At 36.0% G+C, this 19,192-nt stretch overlaps 1 long non-coding RNA gene across 2 annotated transcripts; it reads left to right on the forward strand.

The window, feature by feature from the left end:
- The first annotated feature begins 10,248 nt into the window (after positions 1–10,248).
- LOC125664149 (uncharacterized) lies at positions 10,249–15,209 on the forward strand. 2 transcript variants are annotated; one of them, XR_007365734.2, is made up of 4 exons: positions 10,249–10,396; positions 14,541–14,720; positions 14,891–14,934; positions 15,116–15,209. It is a non-coding gene; the product is annotated as an uncharacterized LOC125664149 (long non-coding RNA). The 2 variants fall into 2 exon arrangements; XR_008799587.1 differs by lacking the exon at positions 10,249–10,396 and adding an exon at positions 14,416–14,435.
- The last annotated feature ends 3,983 nt before the right edge of the window (positions 15,210–19,192 follow it).

Consider the following 19,192-nt stretch of genomic DNA (forward strand, 5'->3'; position numbering starts at 1 on the left):
CCACACCTGCTGTGACACGGGACCTCGGTTTTTGCGGTCTCATCCGAAGAACCACCCCATTTAGTCGTCTCTAACGACAATCAAGGGGGTACTGAGGACCTACTCAAACCCGGATCCCCACGGGATCCTAAATATAGGAAATTCAGAAGACAAGCATTCAGAAGGTATCGCAAAAATAGCAAGCAATAAATGGTGAAAGATGCCTCCCATTTATATAGAAATCAGATAAAGGACTAGTCTTTAAAAAAATAGATGAACAGATTTTTAAAAAAAATGTTTGTCGGGGATAAAAGATCCTGGGTTGGTTGATGTCTTCAAAATGTGAAGACGTTCAAGGAGGGAGGAGTGTGGCGGATAGACGGATGCAGTCGCTGGTGGCCAGATAGATCAGTTTGTAGAACACCTGACTAGGGATTCAAAGGGCCTTGGTTTGAATCCCGGCCTGATTCATTGCATTTTCCCCCTTCCTGTTGCAGTATTTTGAAGGTTAAGTAGCTGGCAAAATCTTGCACTGCAACACTTAAGGTTAAGTAGCTGGCAAAATCAAGCATGATATTTGAAAAAATATTTTAATATGAAAATACTAGTAACTCCTTAGAATAGAGTTGGTAGATAATTACTGTGGTGTTATGCATATTTGTGGGCATATTCGTGGTTTTGTCAAATGCAGTTTCAAGGATATTTGCATTCTTTGGATATTGAATACATATTTATCTTTAGTGTAACTCATCCGGGCACAGGCAACACTCGTGTGAAATTTCTGTCCCCCTCAAATGCTAAACTTTGATATGAATTCCTCTAGTAACCATACTCATGGTATTACACGCTTCTGCCCCTGTATGTCTGGATCAACTAATTTGACTATAGGGTGTATCCTACCACTAGATAAACACTATCGTATTGTGGGGGTGAATGCGAAAAACGATTTGTTAAAGCACCCTTACTGCAAGCAATACAAAGGGATAGGTTTGCAATACTTTAATTTAAAGCTGCAATCTATATTCAAAGTACTGTATAAATTGTACCCCTACCTCTTCCGGGGATAGGGTGGGGCCACAATTGGGGATCAAAGTTTTATATGCTGATATATATAGGAAAACTCTTTCAAAATATCTGTTGAACTATTTAAGCTAGGGCTTTCATATTTCGTATATACATTCTTTATGGGAAGACTTTTCACATGATGCAGTGGTCTGTGACCTTGACCTGGTTTGATTCAATAAAAACATGACTTCTCTACTAAATGTCGTGAACTATTGAAGGTAGATTTTTTTTTATGTTTTGCGTATATATTTCTTGTGGCAAGACATTTCATATCATGACCTTTAAGTTGGAGTTTGACCTACTTTTAATTGAGAATTATCACTGTTCATTATCTTCACCTTTCATCCAGAACAGCAAGATAATGTAAGTCATATTGGTGTTGAGACAATATCTATGTTATGTGAAATTTATTTTCGGTTGTGATCTTTTAGGGCCACAATTTGGGGTCAAACATTTTCATGGGAATAAAGATTGATAGAAAAAAAATCGCAACAGCTGAACAATGGCAGGGCCGATAACTCAGGTGTTGTTTTGTTCATCTGAGCTGAAAGCTCAAGTAAGATTCGTCATTATCAATTTTTGTCTGTTCATAAGCTTGGCAGTTTCAACTTCTCCAGATCCACAGGGCTAATGAGGTCAATAAGCAGGTCAACGAATTGATTTCATATGATGCTGTCTAAAGGTCAAGTACGGTGATTTTCCTAAAACTTGAGTTTTATACAGAGAAATGTCTGTCGTACACTTATGGATTAATTTCCATGGCAATTTTGATAAAAATCACTTGGCGTGAATTACACGGCGCTATCAAACTTTTACCTGAGCGATCGATAAATGTGTTGTGACGTGAGTTATCGCTCGTAGCTTATGACGTCATCTGAGACAACTTTCGACTGCATCGATAGCTAGGTTTTATAGTGTTTACATAGAAAAGTCCTGTATTTATGGTACAATGCGCTGCTTTGAACTGCAATGTGAAATCGGGACAGGGATTAATATATTTCTTTCCCCAAAAGATACTAAATTTCGAAGAATTTGGATACTGAAACTGAAAAGAGACACTGAGATTTGTGACAAGCCACGAGGATCAGTGAGTGACACTTTAATTAACGAGGATCAGGTTTCCATCATCCTGTTTAACTCCAAACAAAGTGCAAAGTGATGATTAACTGGACATCCTACAAAACAAGTGGAGGGATGTATTTTAATTATATAAAAAGTTCAACCCAAAAAGGGGGGATGCACGCAATCCACCCCTCTCTACATCCACCACTGAATGCTTTAATGCGACATTGTATTCAATGGGTTTGCGATTGCACATAAAAATTAATGTCACCCATTACCTAGTTCCAATTGATTTTATTTCTTTTATTAAATGAAATATCTTTCGAATATTGTCGTACTCATACTATATTTATAAGGGACTCATCGTCATCATTTCATTTCTTCATTATATATATATTGAAAAAATAAAATATAGTAAAAATGGAAATGAATTTAATTTTAAAAACCCATTTTGATAAAACCTTATTTATTGCGAGTTCAGTCCAATTTCCAAAGGTTTTTTTTTCCAAGTTCATTATGAAAACAAGTACAAGTTTTTCGTTTTCCTAATGTGCTACATATATATCATGAATCATTAAAGCAAAATTTCACACCTCAAAATGCTACAATTCGTTAACTTTGTGCCGTAATATATCAATTTCGCATTTGACGTGTGTTGTGAAGAAATTACATGTACTAATAGGCCTAATTTACATTTTATGATATTGTATCTACATGCAGATGTTTGTTGTTTTTTTTTTGTTTTTTTTTTTAAAGGGGGGGGGGTACATATAACGTTGTGCACAATAAGTTTTTTTCTTTTGTCTTTTGTTGTTCTTTTTTCAAAAAGGCATTTTCCAGTTAAATATATATCTAGCTAAACACATTATAATTTGAATCTGATCAATGTCATACAAATAAATCCCATAATAAAAAAAAATACAAACGTGAGAGTCAATCTAGTTAAATACGCTCACAATCGCTACAATAGAGTATAAGGCGAGTATCTTTGAAGTCTGATTTTGATTAGCCTCGATTGTGTAAAATACAAAGGTTATCTTTTGATAGAACATTTTTTTCCAATATTATTCCCAATTTTCTATGGACTGGCCCGGTAAATAATTTCTAAATGAGATTCCAATGAGATATTTGTCGAACATATAAATGACATAAAATGTATATATCATATAAATATTACTATCTGATGGTTTCGAAACGGGTGTAGGTACAAACATTATAAAGGTTGAATCCCTAAACTCAAGTGTATCTACGGTATTTCATCGTCACTATCCACGGTGTTGCTAAAACTGGCAATTTCTCACAGAAATTAAAACGATGATATGCAGGCGTAAACAACTACAATTGTCTCAGATGGCGTCATAAGAAAGGGTGACAATCCCTTCATTCGTTTCTATAAACAACGATTTTGGAATAGGTATTTTGCGCATTTACCTGGATTTAAAAAAAAAAAAAAAACACATCAATAAACTTTTCAAAACGGGTTTTAATGAATTATAAACTTTATTTTCAAATCTATTTTTATTACACTTGACCTTTAATGAAACAAATCTTTCGGTTTTGGAATTGGATTTTTGAATATATATAGCGGGATTATGTGTTTTAAGGACTGTTAAATGTGAGGAAGGTTTGATGCAGTTCACATGCGCTCTATATACCCCGAGTTACGAAATTGAAATAAGTTCAACTCCCAAAAAGTGGGGGTTATAAATCAATTACTGAAATGATTGGCTAAAATACAAAATTTCCATGCAAAAGTTCAGTTTAATTTAATTCGTGCTCTGTTCGGGAAGAAAAATTATTATGTGTCACCCAAATACACTATTTACTGCAGTTGAGTTAGTTCCGAGTTTGTACAGATTGTGTCAAATTTACAAATATGGATATCGGTAATATATAAAACAAGAAATAAAAACAGTAAAATGATGCTGCTTTATTTGACTTAAAAGTCCGTTTGAAACAATATATTTCTCTCGTGGAATTGATACCAATATATTCACCTGGATAGGGTTAGATTAAAATATTCACCTGGATAGGGTCAGATTAAAATATTCACCTGGATAGGGTTAGATTACAATGTTCTAACATACCTGGACTGTGGAAATAAATGTTAATCTAGTACCAGCACTGTTACGGTGTGTTGTGCTCAAAGGCTGAGAAGATGACAACCTTATAACTGTAGAAGTGTCTCCAATCTATTTCAAACATGATTGATAAGCGCTGCATGGTTGTTAGAATAAGACACGGTAAAGTGCTCTGTAAAATGATGTATAAATCTTATAATGTGTAAATGTTGAAATATGCAGGCATTATACCAGAACGACTTATTGGACCAGATCAGTGAAGTATAGCTACCCTATTTATATCACTGTGACACTTGATTTCTGATAAAGAACAGCAAAATTATTAAGAGTCCGTTCCGATTCGTTAATTTCACATTATGAATCGTGTTAATGGTGTTATCTTCAGAAATTAGTTTATGCATATAGATGCACTTGTATGAAGAAGGCGTGGAAAGTTTGTCTTGACGAAGGAACTAAAACAGGTTCATGAATGCTGACGACCAACAGGTGTACAACCTGTGGACAATGGCAAAACGTACGCGACTTCTCGGACGCCTGGAAACCATGTATTATACGTATTATAAACACGGCATTGACAGCTCTGTTCAGATGGTGTGTCTTCAATGTGTGCAGCGTGTACGACTTTCTGAAGTTCATAAAGCCATGGAAATTCTGCATTTACAACATCCCGTATTGAGAATGTTCATCAAAGAGACAGAAGAGCCCGCTCAGTTCCAGTTCGTCGAGATGAATCCATTGAAAATTGACTGCAGAGTTTCTTTGTTACCGACAGAAAACCTTTTGCAAGAAGAACTCAACACGAAGTTCGATTCCAATGGTCCACTGTGGAGAATCACGGTTCAAAGACTTCAGAATGCCGTGCAGAAAAATGGCGACATTTACTCTGGATGTCGAAAACATGATGACGGATTTCGGCACAAATTTTCATTTGCGCTGACTTTTCATCATAGTCTGGTAGATGGAACTTACATGTTATACCTCTTGGCGGATTTTGTGGAGCTTTTAGACAAAATTCAGAGCAATCAGATAAGTGCCAACGACATCAAGCAACGGAATATCCCGTATCCAGTGGAACATTATATGCAAGCTACCCAATGGACAGGGAAGTCGACTGTTACACCTACACTCTGTACAACAGCGGTGCCTCTGGAGGCACTAACCGCTTATCAGCAATGCTTCGTTCATGAAATAAATCGTCTTAGATCAAACCCATTGAAAGCCATGGCAGTGAGGACCAAGATGGTACGGACAAAAACACAGCAATTCCTCTCAGATTGTAAGTTGAAAGGCATTCTCGTATCTGGTGCCATCGTGGCTGCCTCTTGTATTGCATTCGCCAAACAAGTGGAATTGGCATTTTGTTCACAAGTTAAGATACTCGAAATTCCTGTAGAAGTCATGGTGGACCTGCGTCGGTATATATCATCTGTCGAGGACTTCGCTATGTATCCTGGGGCTGCCGCTATCCACTTACCTTTTCTCGTCAAAATTCCACTACGTGAAAATTTAGATTCTAAAGAATTGTTTTGGCAGATTGCAAGGAAAAGCAGCGACGACCTCTATCATGCTATACATTCCACAGAGCCCATCACGTTCATGAGAGAAGAAGTCGAGAATGAGATCAATTCAAATACAACAGACGGAGTCGGCAAATCGCCCTATGTTTTATGTGTTTCAAACCTGTCCAGTTTTGACCACATCGTGAGACCAGGGGTGAGGCCTCGCTTTCAGTTGGAGGGAGTCCCGGGGCTTTCTCTTTCGGGTATTGATAACCAGCCAATCTTTCAGATCGTTACATTTTCCTTCCTAGGAGAGTTACACTTTCTTGTATCGTACTGTAACCGGTACACGGCTAGAGAAACGGCGGCACGCTTTTCTTGGAATATGACTAAGACGATTCAGAACATTAACATGCTATAAATAGACACACTGTACATAATCAGATGTCAAACCAGGGTGTGCTATTCTATTTGATGCCTATTGTCACAATTTTGCTCTAACTAAGATTCGACTGAGAAGAATTCACACTTGCTGAACCTATATATTACATAAATATTTTAAAAGGAAGTATGACTTTGGTGTTGCAATATATATTTCCATGTGTAAGAAAGGTGAAGATAACGAACAGTGATCAATCTCATAACTTCTATAAAGAATACAAAATAGAGAGTTGGGCAAACACGGACCCCTGGATATACCAGAGGTGGGATCAGGTGCCTAGAAGTAGTAAGCACCCCCTGTCGACCGGTCACACCCACCGTGAGCCCTGTATCTTGATCTGCATATGATAATAGATTCACACCATATACATGTAATTAGTCAAAACCATGTAATAGAATCACAGCACGTGATATTAAAGACATAGTATATGATATGAATCCACAGCATATCATTATAAAACCACAGTACATAATTACATACCCACAGTACATATTTATGAAACCACAGTACATAATTATTAAACCACATCATAAAATCATACAAACACAGCAGATAATTATAAAACCACAGCACATAATCACAAAAACAAATGATTAAACAACTTAACATAAGACAGTCATGGTGTTCCATATAAACTCCTTGTTCATACTCAGTCTCCATTCTCTACCCAGAGTTCCGTGCGCTCCTCGCACTACACCTCTGTCAACGGCTTTTTACAGAAATCTTGTAAAAGTTTCTAATATACAGCATTTATGTTTTCAACTAAATATTCAGTCATACTATGAAATGTTTTTGGTGCAATTGAATTGATGCTTACTGTAAATTGTTTAAAATCACCTGTTACCAGAACTTTTACCGAGAATTATTGTTTATATCATGTCATTATATTGTCACGTGATTCCAAGCATTGACAGAGGTGTATGTGAAGCTTGCTTAACGCGCCCTCTTGTGAGAGAAAGGACCGATAACTCTGTGGAAGAGAATGGTTCATACTGATACGATATGGTACAGCCTATCAAAACTGCCAGAAGTTTGTTCAAATTATACATGAATCACCATATCATAAAAGCTTCTCATGCTGTGCACGATGTTATCTGTTGTGGATTTCTTCAGGCCTGTTATAGCTATAAAGGAAGGTGTTGCACGTCTCGTGTTAATTTCCCTAAAGGTGAAGGATCGATGAAATAAAGTTATTCAAATATATAATAAAAGATTATAAAACCAATTAAACCTTATGTCTTGATTCAAACATTTTTGTTTGTTTGTTTGTTTGCTGTTTTCCGCCACACTCGACAATATTTAAGTTATCGGGTGGCGCTCAGTTTTTATTGGTGGACGATAGAACCCAGATACAAGAGACTACCGAACTTCCGAAAGTAAACTGGGAAACTTTCTCACTAACCCGCCCGACCAGAGGTGAGAGGCCGTGTGATTTTGAGCGCGATGCTCTAACCACTCGGCCACGAAACATTTTTGAAAATAAGTTTTAAAAGACGTGTATTGAGAAGAATTAGCCAAAAATAATTCGAGTTTAAATTAAGCAATAAGCGATAAATAGGATTTTTAACGTTAAAAGATATCCCCGATTTTCAGAAAACTTGAAACAAAATTAGTTTGCACAAGAGTATTTTTTTGTAAATTTCAAAAAATCGAAACGATTTCATATATACATGTATTAGTTTCAACTTCACCTGTACCTTAATTGTCTATAGCATACGTTTATTTTTATTTAGTGAGTAAGGGCGTCGACTTCCATATATATGCAAAAATGTTTTCTTTTTTAAACAACCAGGTTCGAATCCCTCATGGACACACATTTTTTTTTTCCATATTATGTTTTCCATCTAGATTTTTTTTTTTATTAATCTTTATAAATGTTTCATTTCAAGTTTCTGTTTATTACAACGTGCCGAGTTTGAAATAATAAATTTCCAACCTGGAGACCGTTTAGTTTGATTGTTGTAAATGACTCTCTGTCCAGGGTGTGGACTGCAACAACACGCCAAATATAGCACGTGATACTTGTGTTTTATTAGTCAAGGCTGCTAACGAGAAGTTGTATGCTAGATTTTGACAAAAGTATCATACCTTTTACGAAAAACCGTTGTGAACTTTGCAAAGCTCTGAACAAAAAAGGCCAAACAAGGAAAACAACTGTTTAAACAGTTCGAGTGGATAAAAAGAAAAGATAATGTTGATAATGACGGAGTAGTTTGTTTAAAATGTCTAAATCAATGTTTTCAGGTGCATGTACTTAGAATTTTGTTGAACTTTATTAATTAATGCGTATTAAATTTCCAATATTTATGTTTCCCGAACAAAGTTTGGGAACATAATTGTTTTTACTCTGTCTCTTCTTATTTTCACGGGTACTTTTTGTCCGGAAGGGATCGAAATGAAGCCTTTTTATAATGGTTGTACCCGGTATATCATTTGTAGATTTGCAGAACGATAGACATTTTTCTGAATGTGCGTGCATGTGCGTGCACGAGCATTGGGTTTTTGGTAAACTAACTTCGGAATCAATCTAGCATTGTTGTTTATTGAAATTGTTTGATATCTATATCGTAAGCAGATATTTAGACCCTTAACTGATTTGCTTGGTCAAAATTACCAATCTGCACGCGAATGCACATGTTCTTCATTTTCATTGGATAATACTAAAACGTCTGTAACTCTCTTATGAATAAAGCGCGAATGAGTTGATGTTTTCCAGTATAGGTATGTAGATAGTATGTACATCTATAGATTGGTGTAACAAACAATGCACGTGCATCGTATTTTGAACGCTCAATTTTGAAGGACCATAGCGTTTTTGTTTTTCATCAAATTTTTCTGATGTTGAGCTTTTAGGTGTGCATGTCTTGGTACTCTTTACAACATGCTGTGGTTAAAAATACTGACCAGCACGTGCATGCACGTGTGCTGAATTCTGATTGGAAGATATTAAAATCACAATGAATTTCTTAATTATGATGCAAACATTATGAAATTCACAATGTATGTACTGTATACAGGGAAATATTCTCCCCCGTTTTATTTTCACCCTAGTTGTCAATGGGTGAATTTAAGATTGGGCGAAACAGGTTTTTTTTCTCTTATCTCTCTTTTAACACAACTGTGCATGGGCAAATTTAAAACGGAGTGAAATCGTCAGCAAGTGTAGAAAGGCGAAAATAACGCGGGGCGAAAATAACCCTGTATATACTATAGTATGTGATACATATCCCCGTTGAATTACATCAACAAAAGTGCAGTCATACTCGCGAGCGCAGGTATGTACAGGTGTGAACTGCTTTCTTCCATTTACTAGTATTTGTACTGAAATGGTCATACCTTTCCAAGTAAAATCGAAATGAAAATAATATTTTTGCTGTAGGGTCACAATATAATTGCCTATTGAAAGGTGTGAACCACATATGCTAAATCAAAGCGTGCGCGAGAATGCGCGTGCATTGCAATTTTTTTTAACATCTTTGATCAGGTATTTATCTATAACATTTTGAGATTTTAACGAAATGTTTTGAAATTTGAAATGGCAGATATATTTTGTAGATATTCTACTTTGTAGCATCGTTAAAATCACTTACACACGCGCGCAATCACGTGCGTTCATTTAATTAGCTAATATTTATATAACCGATAAATCTGTTATGAGTGAGAAAAATGCAATGATATTAACATCATAGGTACATACTACATAAACTTATAATGTAAGAGGATTGGTTGTGCGAAAGCACAACGACACCTCATTTAAGGGGGGGGGGGGGACTTTTGGGGGAACATCCGTAACGGTCCCCGTTACAGTTCGAACACTACAATTCTACAGCTTGGATTTCTTTTCATTTTTATATTTTGACAAATGATAGGTCTGATGAACGAGAAGAGATTATTTAGTTTTTCGAAGACAACTATGAATGATAGCAGTTGCAGACAGGGACATTTAGTATACGTTTGGTGGAGGTGTTCGGTCTCCGAGAGCTCCTGTTTGTTGATGTTAGTATACGTTTGGTGGAGGTGTTCGGTCTCTGAGAGCTCCTGTTGGTTGATGAAGTGTGACCCCACCCCACACTCACTGTGAATAGCGTTATAGACAATAGGACAAGCAACATCTGGAGCAAGCAGAAAACAAATCTGTTGACACCCATTGTGAAGAATCTGTATTGATCATTTCAGTGTTAAAGCTACAGCATGTTGCCAATTGTGATCTGTACAAAATAGCAATCAAGTTCTTTTTGTAGGCGTTTTTCATTTTTGCCTTTGTCGAGGTAAGTACAAATCTTATACTAGAAATAAACCAGCAATATGAACTGCAATTGTCCCTCAGTCATTTTCCACAATCAGGGGGCATTGTAAATGTAGTACTTTATAAATCAGTAGACATATCAGTAGAAATTTTAGAAATAGTGTTAAACTTCATATCAATCTAATGCGTAAATATTTCAACTGAGTTCTATACAGAAGGACGAAATAAACAGTCAAAAGTGAGATCATATTAACATTGATTAAACGTTCAAAATTATAAACAACTTCAGCATATCAAAATCATTCAATACTGCGACATGTGATGCACTTAGAGAAAGTATATAGTCCTATATCAGAATTAATCAATGTATAAAAAGGCATAATCAATGCGTGAGAAAAACAGATGGAAAAGAGTTGATATTTTATAATGGTGTTCTCCCCCGTGTGTATTCTCTTTAGAAAAGTCGAGAGGCATATAACCTTCATAGGCTCTCTAAAGAGATTACCCCGTGTGCATCCTTCCGTATCGTGCATACACGTATACTCATCAATTACTTATGTATACACATGATTAGCAATTCATATATGTATGTACTCGTTTCCCCAACATGCTACATCCACATATTATAGTTTGTAATCTATGTAACATGTAGCTAATGTTGTAAACTTTCTTTCTTTTTTTAAATTCCTTCTTTATAAACTGTCTTGCTGTTATGCCCTCTGGGCCCAAAATTGGAATAAAACTTATCTATACTCATCAAGATTTACGTTTATCGGGTTGTCTATTCTCTATCATCAGGTCTATCGTGTATTCTGTTTTATGTTTATCAGGTTTTTCATTTATCGTCAAAATTGTGTAACTTCGGAAACGATCAGGCTTATAATCTAATTCTAATGAAAACGCACGGTGCTTTTCGAAAATTTTTATTTGTTTTGTTAGCTCACCTGAGGTGAAAGCTCAACTGAGCTTTTCTGATCACCTTTTGTTTGTCGTCTGTCCGTCAACTATTTACATTTTCATGGATCTTCTCCATAACCATTGGTCCAATTTCAATCAAACTGGGTACAAATGATTCTTGGGTGAAGGGGATTTAAATTTGTTCAAATGAAGGACAATGTACCCTTCAAAGGGGAGATAATTACGAAAATGCAAAAATTAGGTGGGGTCGTTTAGAAAATATTCTAAAGAACCACTGGACCAGAAAAGTGGTTTCCATGAAAGGTCCCTGACATAGTGCAGATTCAAGTTTGTTAAAAATCATGGTCCCTGGGGAGTAGGATGGGGCCACAATAGTGGATCAAAATTTTACGAAAATACAGGGTGAAATCTTTAAAAATATTCTCAAAACCCACTGGACCAGAAAAGTGGACATTTACATGATGGTTTCCTGATATTAAGTAGCTTTAAGTTTGTTCAAATCATGGTGCCCGGGGCTAGGGTGTGGCCACAATGGAGGATCAAATTTTTACATTAGAATATATTGGGGAAGTTTTAACATCTTCTTTTCAAATACATTGACTGGGTCAGAAAAAGTAAGACCTTTCATTTCATTTCATGTTCTTTGATCTTATGACCTTGAACCACAGGCACTTGTTTCTGTAAATGACTTATGACCTCTGTATACTAATAATAACATATACAGAGGTCATAAGTCATTTACAGAAACAAGTGTCTGTGCCTTGAACTCGGAGTTTGACCTACGTTTAACAAAACATATACTATTAAGTACACCCGGAACTATTTTAGGGAGGGCTTTCATATTTTGTATATAGATTATTTATGGCAAGACCTTGCAACACAATGCTGTTTGATCTTTTGACCTTGGAGTTTGGCGAACCTTTGAGAAAAATAACTTGACCTATTTAATATATCCTGAACTATTTATCGTAGGTCTTTCATATTTTGTACATTTCACATGTATATACTATAGATTCTTTATAGCAAGACCTTGTTATACTTTGGTGTTTGACCTTGAGCCCTTGATTAACAGCAGGATTAGGGTGGATCAGGTGAGCGATATGGCCCACAGACCTCTTGTCTAATTATTTTTCCGAAAAGAAAGAACAGTACATTTAACGGTTGTATATATTGTTTAACGTCCCTTTCGAGCATTTAACGGAGAACACAATGTTGGCGAATATGAGGTATAAGAACAGCAACTTGTCTGTCGATAGAGGGCTGAATCGTCATCACATTATATGTCGTCTGCGAATTTAAAATTTCTCGAAGCGATGGAAAGTAGGCAGAGGTTTGTCGAGAAAACCGTGGACAGTAAATCTGACAGCAGTGAAGGTGAAACCTTTTCATCTGAAGTTCTTGGATAGTTAGTTGTCTAGAAACAAAAATGTAATCAACTCCAATTAACAGAGAGAATATAAATTCCGTGTATCAGATACTGCGTAACATCTAGCAAACATTCTCAGCGACATTAAAGTTCACGCAGTTAGAGGAATAAGTTTTAAAAAGTTGCAATGGCGTTGCACCACCAATAATTTTGCCCCACCAATGATTTTGCACCATTTCTACTCACTTGACCGACAACTTTATGATGTAATCGTTGTTCCTTGCTTTTTGGCCCTCTAGTTTTCCTTTTAGCTCCAATAAGTTTTTGTCATTTCGGATTTCCAACATTTTGGTTGAGCATCACTGAAGAGACATTATTTGTCGAAATGCGCATCTGGTACATCGAAACTGGTACCGTATAAGTTAATAAAATTACATATGCATTCTAGGTGACATCTTCGCAAGCCAAGCGTGACGCTCCACGGTGTTTAGATCTTTTTGTAGCCAAGCGTGACGCTCCACGGTGTTTAGATCTTTTTGTAGCCAAGCGTGACGCTCCACGGTGTTTAGATCTTTTTGTAGCCAAGCGTGATGCTCCACGGTATTGTCTTTCCCTGAAAAGAGAAACACCGTGGAGCGTCACCCTTGGCTAACGAAGATGTCTAGGTGTCGATAGTCGTGCATTTCACCCCCATGATCTTTTAAACAAGCTATTAACATAGATACTAATAATCTCCCTGCCACCTCACCTCACGGTGAAAAATTCAGACATTTTTGTTCAACATCTTACTGTTGTTTTTGTTTCACATTATTTTGCCAATGTCCATTCATTCATTATCCTTCTCCCATATTTCAGAATTCTATTATCTGTTCAATGCATTGCAATTTTCGTTATGATAGTAGACACAGGAAGTCTACTTACACATACAATGTGGCGGTTTTGTTACACAGTAAATATTGAACCATTCTTTATAGAAACATGTCGACGCTGAATATTTTGTTAAGAGATGTCAATTCAAATAAACATATTTAAATTATTCATAAATATTAAATTATTGATAGCGGGGGGATGTGATTATAACATATGACCGAGACTCGAGAGTTGTAACCAGCGATTACGAGTGTGCCGTGGAGTTTGTTTTAAAATCTATCAATATATGTAATTGTAGCTGTTGGACGATTGGTAAACTTCAATGTTTCAAATATTGCTTTATGCACCCCACACCCCACCTCAGGCCCCACACAAAATATTTGTTTCATTCTAGCATTGATTGTTCGAAAGATAAACAAATATCTATACCTCTACAGGAATAGCTAGTGGGATTCTCCCCTAGACGTCTCGTTTATTCCCTAAAGGGTCAATATACATGAACTTCTAGAATCATGACAACAACGTGTAAGTAATAAATGATTAAGGTTTTCTTTAAAAAAGTATTTCCTCTCGAGAATTGTTCACTCATATGGAGACGTAACCATTGCTGGTGAAGGGTTGCAAAATTTAGGCCTATGCTCGGCGCTTACGACCTTTGAGCAGGGGGGATCTTTATCGTGTCACACCTGCTGTGACACGGGGTCTCGGTTTTTGCTATCTCATCAGAAGGCCCGTTCCATTTAGTCGCCTCTTACTACAAGCAAGAGTAACTAATTAATCTATTCTAATCCAGATCCTCACGGGATTGTGTTTATGTATGCGTGTGCGTGTTTGTAGGGTTTAAAACGTTTCCTTTTGCCCGGAGGAAGGGACAGGTCGTCCCGAAATTAGTCATGCTGCGGGTCATGTAAGTGCTTTACGTACTTTAGTTTAATACTAGAACATTTCCGGCAAGAATTGACTAGTTGGCAGTGCAAACCATTTTATATTTTTATTTTCTCCTTCCCGCCAGATGAAGACAAGCGTTGTCGCCCTCTTCGTGGTTCTGTGCTTGACGTCATTGATGACGTGTGATGCCGACTCGTTCTGTGGTAATGGACTGATGAACTGTCACGGGCTGACAAGATTACAAAGAATCATCTGTGGCGGGTTGACTGCGTGCGGAGGGAAGCTGAACAGAGAGAAACGAGAGGTGATCGGACAAAACGAGAAAACCTTTTTAAGTTAGCTTTAATAGGTGTCGTTCACCAGAAAAAAAAAATTCGCGAAACCTTTTTTCAATGTCGATTTCATTAGTATTATAAATGAAAATTGTTATTTATAACAAAGATAACTGTGATCTTAAATGTTTTTCTATTTCAGATCAGCGACACCCGCATGAAATCATTCTCTCCATAATACAGCGAGTATTACTATTAACTAATTTTCTTCTTCAACTTTGAAATTCCGTTTACAAATCATTTAACCCTGATGGTTTAGTTGAAACTATAAGAGAGTAAAAGCAAAAACACACAATTGAGCGATTTTTTTTAAAATTATTATTATCTTGAAACAGTGTGTAATAAAACAAACAACTTTCTTTTGCAGGAAATCAAGTAAATCATACAAAAGCTGAGAGAATACAGGATATAATTACACGAATTTGAATGTCAATGAATGATTAAAAATGACATAAACCTAATCATGATCTGGTGGATTTTTTTATCAGTACATGTAGTTAATTTCTCTCCAGCTTGATCTTGTATGGCTAGTGGTATTAGCTCAATGATAAACTAAAAAGAGATGTCCAGTGGTACCATGATAAAATAGAGATGTCTAGTGGTACCAATGATAAAATAGAGATGTCTAGTGGTACCAATGATAAAATAGAGATATCTAGTGGTACCAATGATAAACTAAAGAGAGATGTCTAGTGGTACCAATGATAAAATAGAGATATCTAGTGGTACCAATGATAAAATAGAGATGTTTAGTGGTACCAATGATAAACTAAATAGAGATGTCTAATGATACCAATGATAAAATAGAGATGTCTAGTGGTACCAATGATAAAGTGTATATGTCTAGTGGTACCAATGATCAAATAGAGATGTCTAGTGGTACCAATGATAAAAAAGAGATGTCCAGTGGTACCAATGATAAACTAAAGAGAGATGTCTAGTGGAACCAATGATAAAATAGAGATGTCTAGTGGTACCAATGATAAAATAGAGATGTCTAGTGGTACCAATGATTAAAGAGAGATGTCTAGTGGTACCAATGATAAACTAAAAAGAGATGTCTAGTGGAACCAATGATAAAATAGAGATGTCTAGTCGTACCAACGATAAAAGAGAGATGTCTAGTGGTACCAATGATAAACTAAAGAGAGATGTCTAGTGGTACCAATGATAAAACAGAGATGTCTAGTGGTACCAATGATAAAAGAGAGATGTCTAGTGTTACCAATGATAAACTAAAGAGAGATGTCTAGTGGTACCAATGATAAAAGAGAGATGTCTAGTGGTACCAACGATAAAAGAGAGATGTCTAGTGGTACCAATGATAAAGTAAAGAGAGATGTCTAGTGGTACCAATGATAAAATAGAGATGTCTAGTGGTACCAATGATAAAACAGAGATGTCTAGTGGTACCAATGATAAACTAAAGAGAGATGTCTAGTGGTACCAATGATAAGCAAAGAGAGATGTCTAGTGGTACCGATGATAAACAAAGACAGATTTCTAGTGGTACCAATGATAAAATAGAGAGTCTAGTGGTACCAATGATAAAATAGAGATGTCTAGTGGTACCAATGATAAAATAGAGATGTCTAGTGGTACCAATGATAAAATAGAGATGTCTAGTGGTACCAATGATAAGCAAAGAGAGATGTCTAGTGGTACCAATGATAAACAAAGACAGATTTCTAGTGGTACCAATGATAAAATAGAGAGTCTAGTGGTACCAATGATAAAATAGAGATGTCTAGTGGTACCAATGATAAAAGAGAGATGTCTAGTGGTACCAATGATAAACTAAAGAGAGATGTCTAGTGGTACCAATGATAAAACAGAGATGTCTAGTGGTACCAACGATAAAAGAGAGATGTCTAGTGGTACCAATGATAAACTAAAGAGAGATGTCTAGTGGTACCAATGATAAACTAAAGAGAGATGTCTAGTGGTACCAATGATAAAATAGAGATGTTTAGTGGTACCAATGATAAACTAAAGAGAGATGTCTAGTGGTACCAATGATAAAATAGAGATGTCTAGTGGTACCGATGATAAAATAAAGAGAGATGTCTAGTGGTACCAATGATAAATAGAGATGTCTAGTGGTACCAATGATAAAATAGAGATGTCTAGTGGTACCAATTATAAACAAAGATAGATGTCTAGTGGTACCAGTGATAAAATAGAGATGGCTAGTGGTACATAGGTTACTTTGCGTCTCCGTCATCACGTTTTAGTAAAACTCACGTAATCCCGGATAACGTCATGTTTCGTTGCTGAATGTCGATTCTGAAGTCTTTGAACAGTGATTCTGCAAAGTGGACAATTGAAGTCAAACTTCGTGTTGGGTTCTTTTTGAGAAAGATTTTCTTTCGGTAAGAACAATTTTCAATGGATACACCGATCCAAAGCCACGGCATAAACTTCGCTCACCATGGTTACGTCATAGCAACAATGGAGAATCAGGCAAAAAATAAACAATGGCGGCGACTACAAACGCTTTGGAGATAATCCCGGTCGAACGTTTTTGATAGATTACTTTATAAGTGTCATCATATTATCCCGTGTGGAGAAGAGGGGTTGATTTGCATGATTCATGGTTATTTATTTCATATTCCACTGACAAAAACATAGACTGACGATTTTCAGGTTGTGTAATGCTTAGTGTCATTGACGATTGTCAATGTTCTAGTCAAACAGGCTGTTGAGATTTGTTTTTCAAGCTCGCGCATTTTGATAGCCAACGAGTGCCAATATTCACCTATATAAGTTCAATAACCCTTTTATTATATAACTAAAGTATTTAGTTGTTAAATTATATCCCTTTTCACTCAAAATATTCCAAAATAGATGAGAATTCGTCAATATTGGCATCTAAGGTGAAGGTATGCAATATCAGCATGCATTTCTTAACTGTTCAATATTTAACCCGTCATTAATGCATGAAGCAAACTGATTTTGTGAATAGGGACATCATGATTCATGTACAGTAAAACAATTTGCTTAAGTAAATATCAAATACCAACTCTGTAAGATTCGGAGGACTGCCGTCTGCCATTTTGGCTTGGTTACGTCGTTACGGTAACGTCAATATTGAACGCCCATACTCGGAATGTTTCGTGCGCATACAATTTACGCAATGAAAAAGTTAGCGTTCAATAAATTCTCAGGATATTGAACGCTAACATTCTCTAGATTTTACGCAGATTTTATAATAGACCAATTATTAGCTATATAATAATTACATTTCTTGGTCAGCAGATTGATTGAAAACTGATAAACATATCGTAATGATCAGCATAAACAAAAAGTCATCATCTCGGTAAATTGGATTATGTTGACTTATTTAGAAGTGGGATATCAAAATCAGTTTACCCCGATCAATTAGATCTATACACGTATGTGTCATGGTGCAATACTTTTTCCTTTGATATCTAAGCCATACTTTCAAGGTAGCTGCAGGCTACTGACAAAACAAGTTGATGGTGCTACACCAGAGAAATTTGTTGTAGATGAAAAGTGGAGGATATGTACAACAATATTTTGAAGTTGATAATTTTCAAATTTACTTCATTTTGTCAAAAAATACAGTTTTAGTAGAAGGTAATCTGAAAAAAATTAAAACCCCTGCTGGACTCGAACCTGCGACTTACAGTTCAGCAGTCGGTTTTCTTTTTTTCTTTCTTTTTTTTTCCTTTTTTTTTCTAACCCACTGAGCTACTTGGCTACGTATTTAAATGGAAAAGGAAAAGTCAAATATTGCTGATATCGATTTTTTCATCCATGTTTTTACAAGAAGTCAGCCATTATGACGATGTAGAGTACCACCTTAAAGTCAGCATTTCGCAAATTCTATGGTCGTTATAACAATCTAGTTTGCCAATTCAACCTATCATTTGGTCAAATGCTGTCTGACGTGTTTCATACCAATTGCTTGGCCGTACTTGATTTTGACTACAGATAACTCCGTTTACCTGATCAAAATGTAAGACGGGTACAGTGATCTTGTACCTGCAGTTAAACACATGGATGACAGAGGACAGTCTGTATCAGAATTATAAAAAGACTGATATATTAGTTAATTGTAATATATTAGTTAATTATAAGGCATTTGTAATATATGTGTACACGGGTACCCACTTTGACCTTTGTTTTAAATTCTATACACTACACTATATTAAGAAGACATCAATACCTTACAATATTAAATTAATAGTATCTATGATTATATCTATGGTTTCCAAATGTCTAAATTCTCCTATTTTAAAGATAACGTTTAAATAGAATCATTACCAATGCAAATGATTGGTGTGATATAAATGGGGTCGCAAGGCTACAGTGCTCTAAACATGACCTTTTTGCACTTAGAATTATTCTGTCGGTTGGTGTCAACACAACACAACATAAGCAACAGAAATCAATAGATACGTAATCATCTATTCTAACA

Source organism: Ostrea edulis, chromosome 1 (assembly GCF_947568905.1).
Source record: "Ostrea edulis chromosome 1, xbOstEdul1.1, whole genome shotgun sequence".
Lineage (NCBI taxonomy): Eukaryota > Metazoa > Mollusca > Bivalvia > Ostreida > Ostreidae > Ostrea > Ostrea edulis.